General features: G+C 35.9%; 1 long non-coding RNA gene across 1 annotated transcript in view; it reads right to left on the bottom strand.

The window, feature by feature from the left end:
- Window positions 1-13,199, bottom strand: part of LOC115930452 (uncharacterized) — a 175,898-nt gene that overhangs the window by 28,466 nt on the left and 134,233 nt on the right. Inside the window, exon 3 of the long non-coding RNA XR_004067094.3 lies at window positions 1,551-1,603. This is a non-coding gene — a long non-coding RNA (uncharacterized lncRNA). The remainder of the gene's footprint in view (window positions 1-1,550; window positions 1,604-13,199) is intronic.

The raw sequence follows: 13,199 nt of genomic DNA, 5'->3' as shown, positions 1-13,199 counted from the left end.
GGTAAATACAACAAATATAATCATTTATAGAGAAGGTACAGAATTAATATAAAATTGCATTCCAGATGCATGCCGCTTATAAGAGACACATCTAAAATAACAACAAAATATCAAAAGGCTAAAAATAAATAAAAATTCAAAAAGAAAGCTTCTGTAGCAATATTACTATCAGATAAAACACAGTTTAAGATAGGAAGCATTAATAGTGATATAATAATAAACAAAGATAGAATGAAAAACTTGCTGATGTAACAATTATAAACTTCTGTGAACCTAGGAAAACATAAAGAGCAAAAACTGAAAAACATAAGGAAAACAAACAAATCCATAAGTACATAAATCTATAATATCTATACATTATGTATGGATCAAATTATGTTATGTATGGATAACAAATTAGAAACATAAATGAGATTTGAACCCCATAATTAACAATGTAATCAAAAAACAACTTGAGGTTATTAGATAATTTACTTTTTTTTGCAAACGTACATATAACATTTAGCAAAGTTGACTAAGCACTAGATCACAAAGGAAGTATCAATAAAATTTTTTAAATTATCATCTTAAAGCTTATTTTTCCTGACCACAAAGAATTAAAATGGAAAACAATAAAATACTGTAAAATTAAAACCCGTGTGTTTAAAAACTAAAAACAAATTATTAAATAATTTATGGCTAAAGAGAAAATTACAGTTTAAATAAGAAAATATATAGAACTAAGTGACAATAAAAATTACTATGTTTCAAAATTTGTGGGATACAGCTAAATTGGTACTTAGAGGAAAATGTATAATCTTAACTAAAAAACATGACACTAAAAATAAGCAGGCATGTTCACCATCTGGGTGGCAGATTAATTCGTACTTCCAACCTCAGCACCACGCCATATACATTTGTAACAAACCTGTATGTGTACCTCCTAATTCTAAAATAAAAGTTGGAAAAAAAAAGCAAGTAAAAATTTCTGGCACAGTATACATTGTGAACACTTCATAAATGTTAGTGATTATTATTATTGGCTGAAAAAACAAGTAAAAATTCAGCTCAAGAATACAGAAAAGAGTAACTCCCTCAAAAACGGAAACAAATAATAAGGATATGTGGAGAAATTGATTAAATAGAAAATAAAAGCATAGATGCTATCAAAAGAAAATATGTTTTGTTTGGAAGATCTGCAAAATAAAAACAAACCATTGGCCAAATTAATTGAGACAAAAAGAAAAAAAGAGAAAAGAAAAGACAGGCATAAATAAACAAATTATTCTAGGCACAAAGAAATGGTCCATAACTACAGTGAGTAGGGATTTTAAAAATTATAAGAGAATATTGTAAGTTGCTTCATGCCACTAAAGTTGAACACTTAGCTGAGATGGAAAATATTCTAGAAAAAAATTGACTAAAAGCGTAGAAAAACTGTACAAACCAACAGCAATTTTTAAAAAGAAATTAATCTGTGGTTAAAAAGAATACTCTCCTCTAAAAGGCACCTGGACCAGAAAACTTTATAGAAGAAAAGAACCAATATTTTAGATAAAAATATTCTTTACCTTAAAATCTGAACGAACAGAAAAAGAGCAGCATTTTATGAGATGATTATAACCTAGATATCAAACCAGACAAAGGATTGTATAGTGTTAAAAACTATATACCTATTTTGCTTACAGATAAACATTCAGTGTTTCTAAATAAGTTATAACCAATATAAAAATTCATATAAAGTATAAACAAACCAAATGCAACAAATGGCCATTCATGATGATCAGGTAGAATTCATTTCAAAAATGTAAAATTGGTTCAACCTAAGAAAATCTAGCAATGTAATTTATACATAAATGTATTAGAATCATAATGATGTCTATACATATATAAAGAACGATATAATTTAATATTTATGAAATATGAAATTATTGGCAAAGTAGGAAAAGAAAGAAACCTCCTTTATGTGAAATGGTATTTTCCAAAACATAGACCAAACATCTTAATTATAAAGTTGAGGAGTGGTCCCATTAAAGTCAGGAATTTGGCAATATTGTCCCACTGTGTGCACGACTTTTATCATTATTTTAGAGATCCAGTCAATGCCAAAAGAAAAGGAAAGAAAAATAAATAAAAGGTGTAAAGATTGGAAAGGAAGAGACAAAAATCGTCTATATTTGCATATTGTATTGCTATCCTCATAGAAAATTTAAGGAAATCTTCAGAAAAAAATGATTAGAATTAGTTAGAATTTTAAAAATTGCTAGATACAGTCATCATACACAAAGTAAATGTTTCTGTAGAGCAGCAATAACCAATTATAAAACGTAATTAAAAAAATAGGCCATTCTCAATAACTAAACTACTGAGTACCCAGAGATAATTTAATAAGATGTAAGAAATTTTACGGAGAAAATCACAAAATGTAATCGAAGGGCACAAAAAAATAGCTGAATAAATAAAGAGATTCGACATTCAGGTGAAAAGTTTCAATAGCATAAAGATAGTGATTCTTCTCAAATTAGTGTTTTAATTAAATGTAATTTCTGTCACAATCCTAATAGGATTTTTGTGAAAGTTGACAGAATAATTCCTATATTCACAGGTAAATATATAAGACGTTATGAGCGCAGGGATTAGTAACTCTTTTATTCACTGATTCACCTCCAAGCACATGAAAAGAGGTGTATGACATATACTAGTTGCTCAATAGATATTTGTGAAGTAAGTGAATGGATGCCCAAGAGTGCAAGGTAAATTCTGATGCACAACCAGACTTATGCCGCTAGTTATTAGGTCTTATTATAAAGCCATAGAAATTAAGAGGGTATAGTATTAGTGTAGAGATAGACAAATGAATCAGTGGAAAGGATGGAGAATTCACAAACAGAGAGAAATAAATGTAGAAATTTACAATTCAAAGGTGCTGAGACAATTGGTTTTCCATATAAAAAATATAAAAGCTCATTCCTAATTCATACCTTACATTATGAACCTAGATATATCATGACCTAATTGTGAAAAAATATTAAATATTAAATTATAGAGGAATAATTTTATGACCTCAAGGAAGAGAAAGATTTATTAAATAAGATATTTTAAAAACCCCAGAAATCAGGTGAAAAAATGGCAAAATTGACTATATAAAAGTTAGAACCTTCTGAATCACAAAAGAAAAAAGTTAAAAGAAAAGCCAGAAAAAGAGATAAATGATATTCGAAATATGTATAAGGCAAATAATTAGTATCCTGCATATATAAAGAACTCATGCACATTGATAATAAACTCAATTTTTAAAACCAGGTCAACAATATGATCAGGCAATTTACTGAAAAGAAAGCCTGAATATCCAGTTGAAGTCTACTTCTTAATTTCCAAATATCTGAGGATCTTGTATTTAACTTCTTGTGAGTTTTAGCTTTATTTTTCTGTTGTCAGAGAACATATTATGTGTGATTTCAGTTATTAGAAATTTACTGGGGTGTAATTTGCTCAGAATGACTAATTGCACCATTTAGATCAGGATATTCCTTATATTTTAGTAACTCAGTGAATATTTGTTGAAAGAATTAATGCAAACACTCAAAATCATTGATCTCCTTAACACCCTTTCTCAGGACATTGTTTTTTGATAAGACAAGAAATAAAATTTAAAAATCTGCTGCAAAGATGAAAAATTATTAACATTTGTTCATTTTAGGTGGTATTTGGTATTTGTTATCTTTAACTTTTTTGGCATTTTTTGGTATTTGTATTTCTAGTACTTAATTTTTAAGTGAATTTGCTATTTAATGGATAAGTCAGATCAACTGAGTAAACATTCCTTAGCATTTTGAAATAAGAGCAAATATGGCTGATGTAATCAGCTGTAAGGAAGAGCGCTATCATTGTGTTGGAAATTACCTTGATGCAATGATAGTCTTCCAGTACTCTAGTGGGTGAATGACCCCAGCGGCCATGCACTGAAAAGGCTTGAAAACCAAATTAAGACATTCAAATTACACTTCTTAAAACATATAGCAAGAAGCAAGAGGAAATATATGGGGTATGTTAACAAGGTTAGGATAGGTGCAAGTGAGACTGAAGGACCATGCTGTTTGAGTCTTGTGTTATACAGTGGGCATACGCCATGTCTCTCCAGGCGACCACCTCCTCTTATGAGGACCAGAGTCAAAGTTGGGCCAGGGATTGCCTAGGGCTAAAGTACTCCCTTGGAGAAGCGCAGGGCAACGGTGCTGACCAATAGCTGGAACTTGCCATTCAGTTTAACAAAAAGCACTGGGTTTCATTTTCTTCAGTGTTGGGCAGAGAACACTTCGGGCCAGAAGGAGTGTCACCAAAGAGTGAGCATGGTGTTAACCACTAGAGAAGAGTATCCACAATGTTATAGAAGAGTTGCTTCTCATTTGCAGCAAGTTTCAGAGAGTATTTCAATTTTTAAAATTGCACGAAAGATGTTAAAATAATGGAATACCCAACTAGTAAGTCAGGTTTAACCGGGTACATCCTGATGTTGTGCAGTCTCCTTATTGTATCTAAGGAAATTTTGATAATCTTACTTACTCCCCCTTTAAAGGTGCAAAAAGATGGAAAAGATGAATTACAGAAGGCTGTTTCACTAATTAGCTATATATCTTTGCGGCATGGAAGAAAAATTTTAATGTTGCAAGTAATCTTTCACACTCTCATGGGGAAAGCTTATCGAAGTCCAAAACCACGTTGGTAGAGCACAGTGAAGGCTGGTTTATTCAGTCTCCTCATTATGCTTTGGAGCAATAATAAAACCTACTAAGCAAAAATGCTGATGGGATATGGGTTTCTTTACTGTCATAAGGCAAGCAGCACATCAACCTTCATTGTTGGAATGTGAGGCCATTCTTGATGTTTATCCCTTTTTACACAAGCAAATCATATAAATTCACAATCACAAAGCCTCCTTTCCCACACAGTGCACCTTGATTCTGGTATCGGAAAAATATAATTACGATAAGAAGAAAAAGACTCGCCCCAAAGAAGATTTAAAGATAAGCACACACCATAATCCTTAAAGTTACTGCAAAACATGCCTTCCATGCATCTACCCCACCACCAAAGCCTGCCTGATACCCCAGCATCATACAATTCACTTGATCTGCCTCTTTCCAAAACCTTTGATAGCTATAGGTAGGGTATGTGGTGGGCTAGTGGAGGGGAGAGCAAAGTGAGGGAACCTCTATGGCTTCCGTCTGCTCCTTTCCCTTAAGAAGTGATATAGCTAGTAAGGAAATTGGTCCTGATGCTAAATTTAATGTGCATTCCTTATAAGAAGGGCTCCTAAGGCATCAGAGAGATGTATGCATGTTCCCTGTTATACTGTTCCATGTTATACTAATCCATGTGTGCAACAGTCCATTTCAATGATGGGAGAGTAATACATTCTGAGAAGCATTTCCTGACAAGTGGAAAAAGATGGAGGCCACAAGATATTATGAACTGAATGCCTGCATCCTTCCACAATTCATATGTTGAAATCCTAACCCCCAATGGGATGGGATTAGGAGGTGGGCTTTGAGAGGTGATTGTGTCATGAGGGTGGAGCCCTCATGAATGAGGTTGTTAGTGCCCTTATAAAAGCGACCCCAGAGAGCTCTCTTGACCTCTTTCTGCCATGTGAAGATACCATGAGAAACCAGCAGCCCTCAACCTGGAAGAGGACCCTCAACAGAAACCCACCATGCTGGCACCCTGATCTTTGACTTCCAGCCTCCAGAACTGTGAACAATGAATGGTTGTTGTCTATAAGCTACCCAGTCTGTGTGCCTTGTTATAACAGCCCGGACTGACTAAGACACAGGATACTACAGAAATGCACTATGATCTACTGTAATGCTGTTTGCATGCTCAAGCTTATGTTTCGTTTTTGTTTTAGCCGATCAGAAATAAGGAGGAATTCCTACAATGTTACAGTGCAAAGACAGAAGAACTTTATATTCCAAAGGTTATGAAGCATCAATGTGCTCAAATACCTATGGAATTTCAACTGTCCCTATTCTTATGGAAGCCCAGTGCCACGTAAATATGTATGGATTTGTCCTATAATGCTGCTTATCAGAGTTTTAAGAAAAACCATGCAAAATTGAATTGTATTTTCTTAGCTAATCATGTTATACTGATTTTAAAATATATTAGTCTATACCAACGGGCAGCAAACATTTTTTGTAAAAGACAGTATTTTGGGCTTTGTGAGCCATATGATCTTTGTCATAACTACTCAACTCTGATTTTCTGTAGTGTGGAAGTTGCCATAGACAATATGCTTTAAAAACATGAGCAGGACTGTGTTCCAATAAAATATTATTTATAGAAGCAGGTGGTGAGCCAGATTTGGTCTACGGGCCTTAGCATGCTGATACCTGGTTTATACAATAGTTGTAACCAAGATTCTTTTTTTTTTTTTTTTTTTTTTGAGATGAAGTCTTGTTCTGTCACCAGGCTGTAGTGCTTTGGTGCGATCTCAGCTCACTGCAACCTCCGCCTCCCAGGTTCAAGAGATTCTCCTGCCTCAGCCTCCTGAGTAGCTGGGACTACAGGTGTGTACCACTATGCCAAGCTAATTTTTGTATTTTTTAGTAGAGACGGGGTTTCACCATCTTGGCCAGGATGGTCTCGATCTCTTGACCTCGTGATCCGCCCACCTCAGCCTCCCAAAGTGCTGGGATTACAGGGGTGAGCCACCATGCCTGGCCATAACCCAGACTCTTAACATAGACAAAGGAGGCTCTGCATAGCCATAGGCCAGGTGCAATGCATTATCTGCTCAGGGTTAGCTTTGCCACTAAACAAGCTGACTCTTAATCATGCTTCTGGTCCAGCTTCAGATGTGTACCTCAGAGCCTCGGAGGAAGATGCTCTTCTATTTGAGTCTCTGCGTGTTTGTTCAGAACATCGGAATCCACTGGGCTAACTGCTCATAATCCATTAGTGCTATGGTCTGAATGTTGATATCTCTTACAAATTCATAGTTTGGAACCTAATACCCAATATGATAATATTAAAAGGTGGGGCCTCTTGGGAAGTGACTAAGTCACGAGGACTCTCCACTTGTGAATGGGATTAGTGTCCTAATAAAAGAGGTTGAAGGGAGTTGCCTTCCCGCTTCCACTATGTGAAAACACAGCAACAAGAAGCCATCTATTAAGCAGAGACCGTGCACTTACTACATGTTGCATCTGCGGGTGCCTTGATCTTGGACTTCTCAGTCTCCAGAACTGTGAACAGTAATTTTGTTATTTATAAATTATCCAGTCTAAGGTATTTTGTTTTAGCAGTCTGAACAGTCTGAGACAATGAGGTGTAGTGGGAACACTGTAAATCTGGCTTTCATTTGAGTTCTGGCTCAGCAACTTATGAAATATCATAAGTTGAACAAATGTATCTCTCCAAGCCTACTTTCTTTTCTTAAAAATGTTTATAAAAATATTTCTGGGAGAATCTTATTATATAAAAATATTTCTGGGAGGTTAGAATTAGAAATGACAAGAATGGGTGCAGTGGCTCACGCCGGTAATCCCAGCACTTTGGGAGGTGGAGGCGGGTGGATCACTTGAGGCCAGGAGTTTGAGACCAGCCTGGCCAACACGGTGAAACCCCATCTCTACTAAAAATATAAAAATTAGCCAGGTGTGGTGGTGCACACCTGTAAACCCAGCTACTTGGGAGGCTGAGGCAAGAGAATTGTCTGAACCCGGGAGGCAGAGGTTGCAGTGAGCTGAGATCGCACTGCTGCACTTCAGCTTGGACAACAGAGTGAGACTGTCTCAAAAAAAAAAAAAAAAAGAATTAGAAATGACATATACCAAAAGGGTAACATACTGTAGGAACAATTGTAAGAGCACAGTTTCACCAAGTTCACCCAGATATCTTAAATACATGTTCCATGGTAGTTCACTCACATTTTCATAATGCCTTCTAGATAGCAGTGACTAAACTTGTTGGAATAAAAACCAATATGATTATGCTCTTAAATTGCAACTCCAAATGAGAAAAAAAATACATCTTTTATGGATGCAATTGTGGATCCCTAACAGAGCTTCTTCCTTGTGGAATTAATATTAGAAAAATACTGTATAAAACTTCAAGGGAGGAAAAAAATTAAAAACTTTTAAAGCAGAAAAGATGCAAATTCCTTGAGGACTTGTACACCTGAATTAGAGATTGTTACTGAAAGCATCCAATAAATATTTTCCAGGTGAAAAGCAAATAAAATGAAAGGCTGTCAATAAATAAAAATCCATTTACATGAATACGGGGCAATACAGGTAGCAGGATTTGGCTAGCGATTCTCTGAAAATGTAAAACAGTGAGCATAGACGTCCTTGGCAATTTGTAGGTCTCATTCAAGCCCAAATCACCCTGAGTTTTGTAAGTAAACTGGTGCAGCTGCCAGCAGGCGAGCTGGTGACTGTGTAACACACTAGCAGAGAATCATGCATGTTACAGAACATGATGTTAGGTGGGTTGAACCAAGCACAGATGCTTTGCAACAGGCTTTTCACAATTTAGAAAGGAAATTGTTCATAGGTATAAAAGAAGGCAACTATAAGATTCTGTTATGAAATTTGTATCTCTAATTTTAAAATAAAAAAACGCAAAATAGACTGAGCAAGTTTTCTGGTAAATAGGAAAAGTTAGTGTTTAGAAAACTGTTTCATCAAATTATCTTAAATCCACAAATAGAGATCTCCTTGTCTTCTTTAAAGACTGATTTGCTTTTACTTACTTACTTGTATGTGTTTGCTGAACTCTGTCCCTGTCACTGCATTTCTAACAGTGAATTAACAAGAATGTTGCTATTTGGACTCCATTCTGCCCAAGACATTTGCTCAGGATGCTGCTTCTAAAGTTTCCTTCATTGTCATCAGATGTTCTATATCTAAAGCAGTGTTTCTCCATCTGGGGTCCTCGGATGCTTGAAGGTGTATTCTTTCAGGTCTGGGAGAACTCTATAACAATATTGTAGCTTTGAGTTTTTATTTTGATGATAATCAACTGTGCTATAAAATCAAAATAATTTAAAAAGAGAAAAATGGTGGAAGAATTGGATTATCACATAGGGCATGGTAGGGATTATAAGCCAAACTTAAAACAAAAAGTCTGTGTTGTGGCAATTAGCATATCAGCATATTTTCTTTCTTTCTTTCCTTTTTTTCTTTTCTTTTTTTTTTTTTTTTTTTTTTTGAGACAGAGTCTCTCTCTGTTGCCCAGGCCGGAGTGCAATGGCGTGATCTTGGCTCACTGCAGCCTCTGCCTCCCGGATTCAAGTGATTCTCCTGCCTCAGCCTCCCGAGTATCTGGGAATACAGATGCCCGCCACCATGTCTGGCTAATTTTGTATTTTTAGTAGAGACGGGCTTTTGCCATGTTGGCCAGGCTGGTCTCAAACTCCTGACCTCAGGTGATCCACCTGCCTCGGCCTCTTAAAGTGCTGGAACTTGAGCCACCATGCCTGGCCGGCAATCAGCATATTTTCATATTACAAGTTTGCAATGGCGTTTTAGCAAAATAACATCACACTTTAATGTTGTTAATTGAAATTTCATTATTTTGTGTTATACTTGATTTATAACAAGATCATAGGCATTAAGAAGTTATGCCTAGTTTTATGTTTGCATATTTTAAGTAACATTAATAAACAAGGTTATATATCAAACTTTAATGATATGGTTTTCCTTTTAGAAGAGGTCTCTACATATCTAAGCTTGAAAAGTACTAATCTAAATTCTCTTCAACAAGCTGGTGTATTTTCCATTAAAGAGTACCGTGATAAAGTTAGTCAAAAAGTATGCCTGCTATGGAAGTTTCTCAAAAAAATTGAAAAGAACTACCATATGATCCAGCAATCCCACTTTTGTATATATGTCCAAGATAATTGATGTCAAGATCTTGAAGAAATGTCTGCACTCCCATGTCCACTGCAGCATTACTCACAGTAGCCAAGATACAGAAACAATTTAAATGTCGTTCGAAAGACAAATGGATAAAGAAAATGTGGCACATACATATAATAGAATATTATCCAGCCTTTGAAAAGAGGAAAATCCTGCCATTCGTGACAACGTGGATAAATTTAGAGGACATTATGTTGAGTGAAATAAGCCAGACACAGAAGGACAAATACTACATGATAATACACATATGGGGAGTCCAGAACATTTGAACTCATAGTAGCAGAGAGTAGAATGGTTGCTTGCTGTGGCTGGGGGGAGGGAGAAGGAGAGGTATTGGTCCAAGTGTACAAAGTTTCTGTTATGCAAATGAATAAGTGCTAGAGATCTACTGAGTGACACAGTGACTAGAGTAAGCAATGCTGTATTCCATACTTTAAAATTTGCTAAGAGACTAAATCTTATGTTAAGTGTTCTTATCACACACACTAAGTAATAATCACAAATAAAGAGGGCTGGGGGAACTTTTTGGAGGTGATGGATAAATGTATGGCATATATTGAAGTGATGGTTTAATGGGTGTGTCCTCATCTCCAACTCAGGTTGTATACATTAAATATGTACGGCTGTTTGTGTAACAATCAGTAAAGTGGTTTAAAAAAAAAAAAAGAAAACCTAACTGTCTAGATCCTAAGAAGGGGCTACTTACTGGATAATTTGGTCACGTGATGCTATGGTCTATTAAGGGATCCATGTCATAGGGTCTTCACTCCTGGGAGACCCGAGGAGTAAAAAGCCAAAGTAACATTTGGCAGCTCTTTCTAGGTGCCCTGTGGCTCCAGCCCCCTGCTTCCCACATGCAGCATCTTCATCACTTTGGATCTATCTTAATTTCCTGTCTTCCTCGGCTCAGTGGTTTCTGATCTTTTGTGTATGAGGTCTTTTCTTCAAGGTTAAAACATTACACCCACTAATCAAAAGATCATTGTACTTTCAGTGGAGAAAATATATAATGACAAAAATAACATAAATTCAATAATGCTATTAAATAAATTTTAGAATTTTAATCATCATAATAGCACTTGTATGTTTTAAAAACATGGCCTTATATATATAAATATTTCTCATTCTGCCTCCTCAGAAGGCTTACTCTACATATGGATGGAAAGACCGCTTGAAATAACTCGTGGCCTACCAAGGGCCCAAGGCCCACAGGTTGGAATTGCTGTTGTAGCTGTTTACAACGTCAGCATAGAAAACAAATTCCCTCCAAGGCAGACAATCACCAAGGTGCTTCTTGACATCAGTAACAGCTACAAGAAGGCGGCACCATCTGATAGTGGGATAATTGACCTGGAAATGACTTATATTAACTCACCTGAATTCTGCTTACATGTATGTGTGTATGTATGTGTGCGTATGTACGTACATATGTCAGACATATATACTATATATGCTAATATATGTATACATGTTAGATATATATTATATATCATATGTACATATGTTAAATTAATACATATAAATATATATCTATATACACACACACATAGATTCTACCATTCATTTGCAGGCCTGAAACAGAGAAATTTTTTGGCATGATTTTGGCAGATTTCCTTGTTTGTGAAACAGACACTAAAAGAGAGGACTTCAGGAAGCAGAAAACAAATTATTCATTTTTTAAAACCTCTTGCCCTTCCCAGTGTTGCTACCTTGTAATGTACAACAAACAAAACTCAGAGTGGTGACACGATATCCTTAAAAAAAAACCTCCTGGTGCTAGAAAATTGGGCAGCCAATTTTAGCGAGTGGCTGAATTCCAGAGCGTTGACTGTTGTCTACTGAAAGAGTAAAAATGTTATCACCTGTTTAAGCACTGCTGACTGATGTATATTCAAAAGCAAATTCAAACAGTTGCACCCACTTCTCAGGCATCAGGGAAACCAGATGAAACTAGTGTCTCAGAGATATGATATCAATGGAAACTTTTTCTTTCTCTCTCTTTTTTTCTTCTTTTTTTTCCCAGTGGAGTAGGAGAGGGAAGGAAGAATTGCATTAAAATGTAATGTTTGTCAATGACTGTGATTTAAAAAAAAAAAAAGAGAAGAAGAAGCAGGAAGAAAGGGAAAACTTCCCAGCCCACTGCTAGCTAAGGTGTGCAGCTATCTGAATATATTGGTAATGCGAGGGGCTGATTAGTCTGGAAGGCTGCCTACAGGTTAGCAGGCCTCATTTCAAATCTCTGACAGCAATATGTGCCGTTTCATGCTTCATCCTCATTCCCCATGTTCAACACAAACCGGGGTCACTCTATATATGGAAATCACTGTCTTCAGGGCGAAAAAATTAAAAAAGGTGAGATTGCCGCTTTAACCTCACTGGCCTCAGAAAATATGTTTTAGTCTGATACATTATACTAGTAGGAATTATTTATCAAGAAGATACAAGCTTGATATTTCAGAAATAATGAGATGTTCTGGTTTTGCAGCTGAAATTTTATGGTCCACAGAGCATCAGCTATGAATCCAGGGGAATGAAGTAAACTTGCAATGAATGATATACACCAAGCAGCCGAAGAAAAATGGCTGTGGAAAGGGTAATACGAAAGTTATAACACAGTACAAAGCTTTCTAGAGCTAAAGTTCCTTTGTTGCTAAGAGAGGAAATATATTTTAAGGAATGATAAAAAGAATCCACAGATAAAAATCTCTCAGACTTTCCTTCCCGGTATTTTATTTGGCAAAGGACCTTTGGGGGGAGAAAGCTGTACTAAACATTACAGTCAGTCTATGGTTTACGTGAAATATTTAAAAATTCACAGCAAAATAATCTGAAAAGTCTCATGACCTGTCACCGTTGTGGAGCATCCTGACATTAATGTGGCAGCTGGAAGAAGAAAAAAAAATGAATAAACACACATGATATTGCTTTTTGGAAATGTAGATTTTGCTTACATTTTTCTTGACCAAATTGCCATAGTGATAAAAGGCCATTTGCCTTACATTTCCATGACTTTAAAAGAATGCCCAGGAAATGCCAGGAAAATACTAACCTAGAAAAGTGACAAGCCGCTTTCCACCACCATACTTTGGTGTGTATTGTCCTTAGCAGGTCCTTCTCCAGCCCACAGCTGAATTCTGATCTTTCCCTGTTCTAGATCCACTTCCTAAGATCTTTGAGACCTATCACAGTTCCACATCACACAAAGTCGGGCCTGGCTGCACACCAAGGAGCAGCAATTTGAAATCATCCACTGGTGATTCCAGTCCCCCTTGGGATATTTAGCCAACAAGTCTA

Source organism: Gorilla gorilla, chromosome 14 (genome assembly GCF_029281585.2).
Source record: "Gorilla gorilla gorilla isolate KB3781 chromosome 14, NHGRI_mGorGor1-v2.1_pri, whole genome shotgun sequence".
NCBI lineage: Eukaryota > Metazoa > Chordata > Mammalia > Primates > Hominidae > Gorilla > Gorilla gorilla.
This window is presented reverse-complemented; position numbering and strand designations above follow the sequence as displayed.